The following is an 11,453-nucleotide window of genomic DNA, read 5'->3' as shown; positions in this document are numbered from 1 at the left end:
AGATAGGTATAAATTTCTTTATTTATTTTGATGTATATTCAAACAATAAAACTGAATAAATGTAATAGAATAGGTGAGTAATAAAACTTTTGAATTTTGAGATTCTGCTAACTGTGGTGTGTTTGTTTGTTTTTTTTTTTTTTTTGATGGGGTTGGAATCAAAGTCTGCATGAGAAAGGAAGGACTGAAAGTTGGATGGGAGAATGAAGGAAAGGGGTAAAAACTGAGGAAAGAGAAAGGAACTTGGCTCAGGGCTAGGAAGGCCAAAAGACACTTATGGATTTATGAAAGGAAGCAGGAGTGAGGATGAAATGGCAGAAGTAAAAAGCAGGGTCAGAGGTCAGGGTTGAAAGAACCAAATTTGAGTAGAGTTGAAGATGACCGAAGGTGACTCTAGGTTTACTAGGAGAAATAGAAAAGGTCTCTTGGGGAGGTTGGCCTTAAGTCTCACAACCACCAGATAGGTATTTAAGAAAACAGGAGGTTCAGGACACATCTCTGAAAGGTTTGAGTTGCCTTATTCAGGTGTGATTATAGTGGGGGGGATAGGGAAAACTACGAGAGAGGTGGCTAGGGCTCAGAGTTATCCTAGGGGCAGCTGACAACAGGGGCAGAGCCAAGGGAACTGCTGCATCAGGAGGCCCACAAATAGGACCTGGTATATACATCACCGTGTACTCAACACCTAAGCACCAGGGCAGCTAATGCACTATTCAGTTAATCCTGGCAACGACAGGCAAGGCCAGTATTCCTGTGCCACTTCACTTAGAGAGGTGCAGCAAAGGGCTGAGGTCATGTCGCATGTGGAGGTACAAGGCCTCAATTGGAGGCCCAAATGCCTCCGACCTCCTCAGTATTTACAAGTGCCCGCAGGCGGCCAACCTGGCTTTCAGAGCACAGCATCCTGAGGTTACTGGTTGACGAGATCAAACTTCTGGATGGGCCTAAATATTATCTTGAGGGGCTTCCTCCATTGACCAGGGCGCGTGCCGCCTTCTGTAAACATCACCATCAACTGAAACGCATGAGAAACATCCGACAGAAGCGTCCACTCTCACGGGTGAGAGCGGTGGAGGCACGCACACCGGGCAGCCGCTCCAACAGCCACAGGACCCAGGCGCCCAGCGGTTCACGGGCTCCCTGGGAGGCCTTGTGGGGCAGGTCGAGGGAGTGAGGATGGGAGAGAGTGGCAGGGGTGGGCGTCAAAAGGAATACAGTGGGGAGAAGGGAGAGATGGAGACAGTGGATAGTGGATAGTAACCATGGGAAAACTGGCAATTTTCATTTTCAAAATTAATTTTTTGAGATGTTATTCACATGCCATAACATTCACCTTCTGAAACTGCAAATTCAGTGTCATTTCGTACATTCACAAGCCTATGCAACCATCACCGTCATCTAACCCATCACGTTTTCATCACCCCACAAAGAACCCCGCGTAAACATCAGCAGGCCCTCTTCATCCCCTCCTCCTTCAGTCCCTGCAACCATTAATTTCCTTTCTGTCACTATAGTTTTGCCTTTTCTGGACATTTCATGAAATAATACAAATGTGACCACCGTGTGTGGCTTCTTTCACTTAGCATAATGTTTTCAAGTTCGTCCATGTCGTAGCATGTTGTCAGTACTTCACTCCTTTTTATGACTGTATAATATTTCACATATACACCACATTTAAAAAATCCATTCATCCATTGATGGGCATTTGATTTTTTTACACTAATAATCTCCATATATTGACAGTTTATTCTGTGCCAGGCAGCACCAGGCTAAGTTACTGACCTTATTTCACAGATAAAGAGGCTTGGAGAGTGTGAAGAGTTTGCCCAAGATTAAGAGCTAGTAATTTGGGGAACTGGGGTTTGAACTCAGGCGAACTTCAGAGGTAATAAATTCACATGACAGAACATTAGAAAAGGTACTCAAGGGTATTCAATGAAAAGTCACCCTTTTCCCCACGTTCCCCAGCCACACATTTCCCTCCTCAGAGACATCTGCTTTTGCCATGCTGTGGATCCTTCCAGAGAACAATTTATACCTCAACATGTATGTATCACAATTTATTGACTAACCTGTCCCACTGATTTGAAATGTCACTTTTATGGTATAATAGATTCTATTTTTTTTTTTTTTTGCGGTATGCGGGCCTCTCACTGTTGTGACCTCTCCCGTTGTGGAGCACAGGCTCCGGACGCGCAGGCTCAGCGGCCATGGCTCACGGGCCCAGCCGCTCCATGGCATGTGGGATCTTCCCGTACCAGGGCACGAACCCGTGTCCCCTGCATCGGCAGGCAGACTCTCAACCACTGCGCCACCAGGAAAGCCCTATAATAGATTCTTATACATATTTATATTACTCTTTTCAGAGCTGTCCTGACTCTCTTTTGCCTATCTTTTATGTTTTCCATTTCTCTAAAATTCTTTTTATCTTCAAAAATAATTTTTCCTTTTCCTGTTTGTTTCTCTTAAGGCATTATGTTCATTCACTCATATGATTTTATTTAAATTATTTACTTTTGGCGGTGTCGGGTATTAGTTGCAGTATGTGGGCTCTTCGTTACAGTGCGTGGGCTCTTCCTTGCGGCTCGTGGGCTCTCTAGTTGTGGTGCGTGGGCTCCACAGCACGTGGGCTCAGTAGTTGCAGCGTGCGGGCTTAGTTTTTCTGTGGCATGGAGGATCTCAGTTCCTCAACCAGGGATCGAACCTGCATCCCCTGCATTGGAAGGCAGATTCTTAACCACTGGACAACCAGGGAAATCCCCACTCTTGTATTATTTTAAATTTAGTCCTCATTTCTGAATTTTTTTTCTTTTATTTTGAATTCTGTCCTGAGTTCTAACATCTTACCTAATTCTGGTTTATGCTGTTCGTTCACCTTTTTTTCATTATGGTAAAATATACATAAAACAAAATTTAGTATTTCAACCATTTTCAAGTATACAATTCAGTGACATTAAATACATTCACAATGCTGTGTGACCATCACCACTATCCAAATTCAAAATAATTATGTCTAAAGATTGAGCAGGACCTCAGAAAGATGGAGGCAGCAACATAGTTTCTGAATCTCTCCAAACCCTTTCATGGAAGAAGATCAACTAAAACCAAACACCCATAGGTGGCATTTATCAGCATTTACCATTTCCAGAACTTTTTCACCATCCCAAACAGAGACTCTAGAGCCATTAAACAATAACTTCCCATTCCCTCCTCGATCCATGTTCTTTCATCTTTTCCACTGTTTTTCCTAACATCTTTTAGCCCACTTTGAAATAATAGGTTACAGTTTTGATCTGTTTTGTGGACCTGTCTTTTCCAAATTTATTTTATTGTCTGAAGAGATGCTATTCTTATTCTCTTTTCCCTTACACTACCTCTGTATGGGATTTGATCCCAATTCTTTTCTTTTATTGATTTTTGGATGAAAATAGTTTTAAAGCACTTTGAAAAGGAGGTGTGAGGCCATGTGGAAACATGTTCCTCATGGCTGTTTCATCAATGCTTCACTTATTCTGTTTTTTGTTTTTTTTTTTTTTTTTGGTACGCGGGCCTCTCACTGCTGTGGCCTCTCCCGTTGCGGAGCACAGGCTCCAGACGTGCAGGCTCAGTGGCCATGGCTCACTGGCCCAGCCGCTCTGTGGCATGTGGGATCTTCCCAGACCGGGGCACGAACCTGTGTCCCCTGCATCGGCAGGCGGACTCTCAACCACTGCGCCACCAGGGAAGCCCTACTTATACTGTTTGGAAATAACTGTTTTCCAGGAGGCATAAACCAGTGGGCTTTATCATTGGACAGAGTGCAGGGAAAGGACCCCATGAAAGCTGATCACCTTAGCAAAAATGATTTAGTTATGATTTCACCCAAGATTGGTCACAAACCAGCCTGGGAAACTCAATGAACCAGAGACAAGGTATAATGCCATCTTTCCTTCTCTCTGCCTCAGCTCTCAAGGATTGGTCACCTACATGTTATTAGTAATTATTAGTTGGTTTCTTTTCATAATTACTATCAGAAGACACAGCACTTATGGGCCTAATTATACTGCCCAGCTACACACCATTCTTCTTCATTTTGGCTTCCTGTCCACTAGCAGGAACCTGATTTATTTTTGTTCTCCCTTCACCACAGCCCAATAATTTTTGTGAATGACTCTCAGTCTCACCAGAATCTGTATCTCTCACTCTGCCCCAACATCCCACCCCATCATTCGCTCCCTGAAGTGTACTCTAGAAATTTAGGTAAACTGGATATTTTACCACTGTTCACCATCTCTTATGAAACCAGAAGAAGAGCAGCTTTCTTATAGAATGATGGAGAACTTGTAAAGATAAAACACCAGTCTGCAGGAGAAAGGGAAGAAGAGAATGATGGAAATAGTTTCCGGAAAACTATTTTTACATTTTGTTTTGTTTGTTCCTGGTAAATAAATTGAAATCTTCTAAACATTAAAAGAAAATCTAAACCACTAAATTCAGTAATACAGGAATGTAACTTTTTAAAAAACTTTCTTTGGCTGTGCAGCATGTGGGATCTTAGCTCCCCAACTAGGGATTGTACCCATGCCTGCTGCACTGGAAATGCAGAGTCTTAACCACTGGACCACCAGGGAAGTCCCAGGAATATAACTTTTAGAGGAGAAGTTATAAACCTCTTGGTTATATGAACTGGAGATTTTTAGTAAGAAGTCATATATTTTAAATGACTTGGAGCTTTAAAGAAAGGAAGAAAGGAAGGAAGGAAGGAAGGAAGAAAAAGGGACTCCCTTGGTGGTGCAGTGGATATAATATCAAAAATAAAGTAATTAATTAAATAAATTTAAAAAAGAAAAAAAAATGCTGAAATCCACTGACTAATTATTCAGGCTGTTATATCCCGCTATTTCCAGATACATCCCTTTAAAAACTTTTGGTAAAAGGTTATCTTATGTCAGAACAAATGAATTACAAACTTCTTTTTGTCCAAAATTTGAGAAATTCCCCTACACTTCTACCTTCAAATTTTATAATAAGGGAAAAGTAGTGACAACCGTTATACTTACATCCAATTGCATCATCTGGCCACATACCTTCTACATCAATCAAATATCTACAAAACAACAAAATTCGAGTTATTTGTAAATAAAAAGAAAAGAAAATCAAGGTTCTGCAAAAAAAGGTCCAATTTCGCTTTACAAATATAGATATAAAAATCCTAAGAAACGATCAGCACATCTAATCAATAATTATTAAAGAATGATATACACCAGGACTACAAAAAGGCATTATTCCAAGGATGCAAGGCTAACGCAACTTTAGAAACTCTATTAATATAATTATTTACATTAATACAACAACTTAACTAATAAATGAAAGAGAATAAAATACAGGACCAAACTGGCAGATGTTAAAAAGTTATCTGATAACATGCAACAGTTTCGGTGAAAATGCTCTGTACGCTAAAAACAGGAGACTTAATATGACAGAGTATTCATCAAGAACCAACAAATAACAAAAGACAAATTAGGATAAATATTAACATCATATCTAAAAAACCCTATCTAACCAACCATAGGAGCCAGAAACTTAGGAATCACCATCACTGACAGCTATTTCTCCCTCACCCTCATCCTCAACCCACCACCAGTGCTAACAATGATACTGCCTACATACCTCTAGAATCTGTCCACATCTTTCCACCAAAATGACCACCATACCCTGGTCCAAGCCACCATTATGCCCAATTTCTACAAAAGTCTCCTAACTTGTTTCCTCGCTTCCACTCTTTCTCCCTGCAGTATATTCTCCACTCGGTAGCAAAATGATAGCTGAAAATGCAATTGGGTATGTTCCACACACTGACCTTCAACAAAAAAAGTTCAATGGTTTCCTATTACTCTTAAAGTCTGAAACCTTAAACATAAGCCTGCACGATTGAGCTCCTACCCTCACTTGTAGCTCCATTATAATCACATGCTCCCCCAACAGCCCCACCTTCCTGGTCAGTTCCTCCAACACAACATATGCTTTCCTCTTATAGGGTCTTTTGTTATTCCTTATGCTCAGAAATCTCTCCGAAACGTCCCTATCTGCTTAATACCTACTCATCCTTCAGATATCAGCTGAAACATCCCTAAATAAACCTTCTCTAATCTCCATGATGAGATCAAATCGTCCCTAAAATATGCTCTCATGGTACCATGTTCCTCTCCTTGGCACTTGCCGGAGTTGTAATTCTACATGCAGAGTATGATTCCTGAATATCTATTCCCTCTCTGGATTGTTAGAATTCACAAAGGGCAGGCCAAGTCTCTTCACTCACAAAATTTCACAAGTCTTTTTGCTAGCAACCAGCACAGTGTTTAAACATAACACATGCTCAATAAGTATTTCCTGCATGAACAACCATATATTGGTACAGTGTAGCAACATCCACAAAAAGCATAAGGGCATCAACACTTTGATGCAGAAGTCCCATTCTGAGTGAAGTTAACTGAGACAAAGCATATATATTCAAAGGTGTTCACACAGCAATGTTCATTACTTTGACGTTTTATAATATCAAAAACTTCGGACTTTTATATGTTCATCAGTGAGCAAAGCAACAATGCAGCCTTAAAAAAAAATAAACAAATGGGACCTAATGAAACTTAAAAGCTTTTGCACAGCAAAGGAAAGTATAAACAAGACAAAAAGACAACCCTCAGAATGGGAGAAAATATTTGCAAACGAATCAACAAAGGATTAATCTCCAAAATATATAAATAGGTCATGCAACTCATTATTAAAAAAACAAACAACCCAATCAAAAAATGGGCAGAAGACATAAATAGACATTTCTCCAAAGAAGACTTACAGATGGCCAAGAGGCACGTGAAAAGCTGCTCAACATCACTAATTATTAATGAAATGCAAATCAAAACTACAATGAGGTATCTCCTCACACCAGTTAGAATGGGCATCATCAGAAAATCTACAAACAACAAATGCTGGAGAGGGTGTGAGGAAAGGGAACCCTCTTGCACTGCTGGTGGTAATGTAAACTGATACAGCTACTATGGAGAACAGTATGCAGGTTCCTTAAAAAATAAAAATAGAATTACCATATGACCCAGCTGTCCCACTACTGGGCATATACCCAGAGAAAACCATAATTCTAAAAGACATATGCACCCCAATGTTCAATGCAGCACTACTCACAATAGCTAGGTCATGGAAGCAACCTAAATGCCCATCGACAGATGAAAGGCCAAAGAAGATGTGGTACGTATATACAATGGAATATTACTCAGAGATAAAAAAGAATGAAATTGGGTCATTTGTAGAGACGTGGACGGACCTAGAGACTGTCATACAGAGTGAAGTAATTCAGAAAGAGAAAAACAAATATTGTATATTAATGCATAAATGTGGAATCTAGAAAAATGGTACAGATGAACTGGTTTGCAAGGCAGAAATAGAGACACAGATGTAGAGAACAAACGTATGGACACCAAGGGGGGAAAGCGGGGCAGGGCGGGGGTCAGTGGTGGTGAGATGAATTGGAAGATTGGGATTGACATATATACACTAATATGTATAAAATAGATAACTAATAAGAACCTGCTGTATAAAAAATAAATAAATTTTTAAAAGTCAAAAATAAATAAATAAAAAATTAATTAATTAATAATTAAAAAAAAAAAGAATGAGGTTGGAAGACTGTCAAAACAGCACACAGATCACATACTCAAGCCCCGGCAGATGGGGAAGTGCCGTAAGTCCCCCACTTTGGATGACATCTCCCTGCCTCACAAGTCTCAGTCCGACTGGGCTAGCTTTGGCAAGGGGATGGAGCTGGATCAGGAGCCGCTGCTGCCATATCTGGATCAAGTTCCAGTTTTAGTCTATCATCCAACACCTAGCCAGACTTGCCTAGTAACTCAGCTGAGAGGAACAAAATAGGATAGCTCAAAAGAACAGGCCTCATACAGCATCAGCCTAAAGCAGTTTATGACTGTGGAAGAAATGGATCAGAAAAAATGATCCGGGGGACTTCCCTGGTGGTGTACTGGATAAAGACTCTGCACTCCCAATGCAGGGGGCCCGGGTTCATTCCCTGGTCATGGAACTAGATCCCACACGCATGCCACAACTAAGAGTTTGCATGCCACAACAAAGGAGCCCACCGGCTGCAACTAAGACCCAGCACAACCAAAAAAAAAAAAAAAAATCAATCAATAGAATAAAACAAATATTATAAAAAAAGATCCGGGAGTGTGTGATCTGTATGATGGACTTTGTTTATGAGAACCCAATTTGATTTCTGCTGTGTATGCAGATCACCTGGGCTGTACAGATGACTGGCTGATGAGATCCTTCACGTGCCCCTCCTGCATGGAGACAGTTGATGCAGCACTGCTTTTGTCCTACAAGACTAACTGAGCCAGTGTCTCTCACCTGACTTCAAAGAGAACTATCATATTTGGTGGTTTTGATCTTTTGTCATTGAGCCCAAAGAGCGGGGGATTAGGAAGAAGATCATGCATGAAAGTTTCCTAAAAATTCCTGTACGGCTGCAGATGTTGGGGAAAAGTACGTAATAGTTCAGAAATTTAGGGGGAAAAGTAGGATGCTATTTTTATGTAAAGTCTTCCCTCAGTGTTTAAAAATATAATTGTATTTAGATCTTGTTATTGCTCCAGTATATAGGATTTGTGTAAAGTGTTACAGCAGCTATATATGTTTCAGTTGTGTGTTGAAGATTAGGATAAAGATAGTGGTTGTTTTTCCTAAGTGAGATATCTTTCTTCTTCCCCCTACCCAAATTCTTTTCTGAAGTTGCTGGCATTTAGGTCAAGGTTTTATTTAAAGCTACATTTTATAACACTGGCACAAAAAAAGTAGTTTTAAGCTTTTTTGCATAGTTCTTTTTTTTTTTTTTTAGAATAAACATAGAGCATTTATTTTTTACTTTATAGGAACTCCACAAGTTAAGGCCCCATTGTTCTTTTGCTGTGATTTTTGTTACTATTGATGTTGCTGTTTTCTGTCTTTGCTGGTTCTTTCTAATCTACCATTTGTCGTTATTGGCATACGATCATCTCAGGGTCACAAGATGGCTGCTGTAAAACCAAGTATCATATACTAACAAAACAGGGAGGAAGCAGAAAAAGAGTCCCAATGGTCATTTTCCTAATGCATATTTATCTTTCTTCAGAGAAAAATATCATTCTCATAAGCACAATAACAGCCTTCCCCTAATTACTCATTTGCCAAAACAGATTGATATGACCATTCATAAGACAATTCATGGCAAAGAGGGATATGATAATGATTGCCTCAGCCTAACAAGGATTTATCCACGAAAGCTGAATGCTTCTCTCCTCAAAGAAATCAACACTTTTCTACATACAAAACACAAGTCTCTTGAAGGGTTCTTCATAAGTGCATTATAGAAGAATTTAGTATGTCATAAGCACTTAAGGATTTGACATTCAACTGTAGTAGTATCCATGTTGGTTAATTTTCTTACAAGCCCCATGATGAGTTTGAGAAAAACTGAAAGAATTAGAGCATCAGGTTCTATTAAATCCTTACATGTATCTTGCTTAAGTTTTGGTTCATTAATTTATATCCAACTACATAAAGCAAATTTGGAGGGAAATAAATAAATAAATAAATAAGATTGAGGTCTCCAAATATTTTCATAGGAAGATGTCCACCATATATTAAATTATAAACCAGAATGTCTAAATACTATACCATTAAATCAAATGTACAGTCAGTGCTGTATATCCAACAGTTCCATATCCTGCAGATATGGAAGGCTGAAAATACTACACCATTTTATATATGGGACTTGAACATCGGAGGATTTTGGTATCCATGGGAAGTCCTAAAACCAAACCCCTGCAGATACCAAGGGACCATTGTATATGCTTCTATCTGCATTTTTTACGTCTGAAAAAATATGTGCTAAATTATTACTGGTGGTAACCTCTGAGTAGGGGGCACAATTGCCTTCCACTTCATACATTTCTCTGACTGCATTTTTTGCATTCAGCTTACATTAGCTTACATTACTGCTGTAAACAGAACAATTTAAACATGGTCTGCCTCTTGGGGTTGGCAACTCACCTGCAGATATGGTAGCCAGTCCTGTTTAAATCATGGGTACAGTGGACACCAATAAGTCTGTCTATAAAGCAGGGAATATGGAATTAAGTAAGCGAAATAAATACATTAAAACCAAGTTATACAATTTTCTGAAGAGTAGCCTTTATTAGTTACCACAACACTACCGCTATCCTGAAAAGGAAAAACTCTGAAGAAAAGAGTGTTTTTGCAGGAATGTACTATCAAGAATTAACTACTATATGTCAAAATTCATTGTCTCTGGGAAATTTTGCATAGCCTCCAATCAGATGCAGTAGCGGGGACTGGAGAATGCCCATCAGGAACTGATGTGACTATAGAAAAAGGGAGTGGATAAAAAAAAAAAAACAGGCTACCAGAAGAATAGCGTTTGTTTTTGAGTGAAACAGATGGAATGCCTTCACTTTTAATGCTCAATATTAAAAAGAACAAACGGTTTCTGAAGGGCTCTTGGGGTCCCAAAGCACTTCCATTCCTTCTCTCATTCAGTGCTCCTCACATGCCACGGGGTCTATGTGCTTGTGGAGTTCCCGGGTTAACTAGTACCGTTTTTATTTCACAAAGAAAAAGTAAGGCTTGAGACGTAAGCCCAGCTGCACAGCAGGCAAACAGAAAAAAGACTAGAATTGAGTCTCAGGTTTTCCCAACTATGCCACAGTATTTAGTGGTCCAGCACTTAAAAAAATTATATGAGAAAGTAAATAAAAAACAACAACATGTAGCTGATCTCTGCAAAAGATATGTCTGTGACTATGTGGTGATTGGCATTCGTCATCTCCTGCCTGGATTACTACCGCCCTACAATTCTAAAAATCTCTTCTACTTCAACTAACCCACAACATGGAAGATGTTATCTTTCTAAAATATAAACTTGGCTGGATTGCTCTGTTGCTTAAACATCTTCACTTAGCACAGAATAAAGCCCAAGTTTTTACCAAAGCATTGAGAACTCTTTATAAACAAATATCAGTCTCTCTCTCCAACTGAATTATAAGTTCAAACTATGACTTACGGGCTTCACTGGTGGCGCAGTGGTTGAGAGTCCATCTGCCGATGCAGGGGACACGGGTTCGTGCCCCGGTACAGGAGGATCCCACATGCCACGGAGCGGCTGGGCCCGTGAGCCACGGCCGCAGAGCCTGCACGTCCGGAGCCTGTGCTCCACAACGGGACAGGCCACAACAGTGAGAGGCCCGCATACTGCAAAAAAAAACCCACAAAAAAACCATGACTTACAAGGACCTACATCATCTACCTCCCTCCTTTGCCAGGCCAGACTCCCTGATCTCATTCCCTACTGCCCTGCCCTCACTCACTTTCCCCTGTCCAGCCACACTGGC

The 11,453-nt window shown here is 40.1% G+C and overlaps 1 long non-coding RNA gene and 1 pseudogene across 2 annotated transcripts; one reads left to right on the top strand and one right to left on the bottom strand.

The window, feature by feature from the left end:
* Window positions 1–129: 129 nt before the first annotated feature.
* On the bottom strand, window positions 130–11,162 carry LOC116738920. Of its 2 annotated transcripts, XR_004345408.1 has the most exons (5): window positions 11,126–11,162; window positions 10,096–10,156; window positions 5,040–5,086; window positions 4,258–4,341; window positions 130–2,713 (listed from the first exon to the last, which is right to left on the bottom strand). It is a non-coding gene; the product is annotated as an uncharacterized LOC116738920 (long non-coding RNA). The 2 variants fall into 2 exon arrangements; XR_004345407.1 differs by having other exon boundaries at window positions 130–4,341.
* LOC116738917 lies at window positions 7,714–8,400 on the top strand (annotated as a pseudogene).
* Window positions 11,163–11,453: the final 291 nt, after the last annotated feature.

This window comes from Phocoena sinus, chromosome 14, assembly GCF_008692025.1.
Source record: "Phocoena sinus isolate mPhoSin1 chromosome 14, mPhoSin1.pri, whole genome shotgun sequence".
Classification (NCBI taxonomy): domain Eukaryota; kingdom Metazoa; phylum Chordata; class Mammalia; order Artiodactyla; family Phocoenidae; genus Phocoena; species Phocoena sinus.
This window is presented reverse-complemented; position numbering and strand designations above follow the sequence as displayed.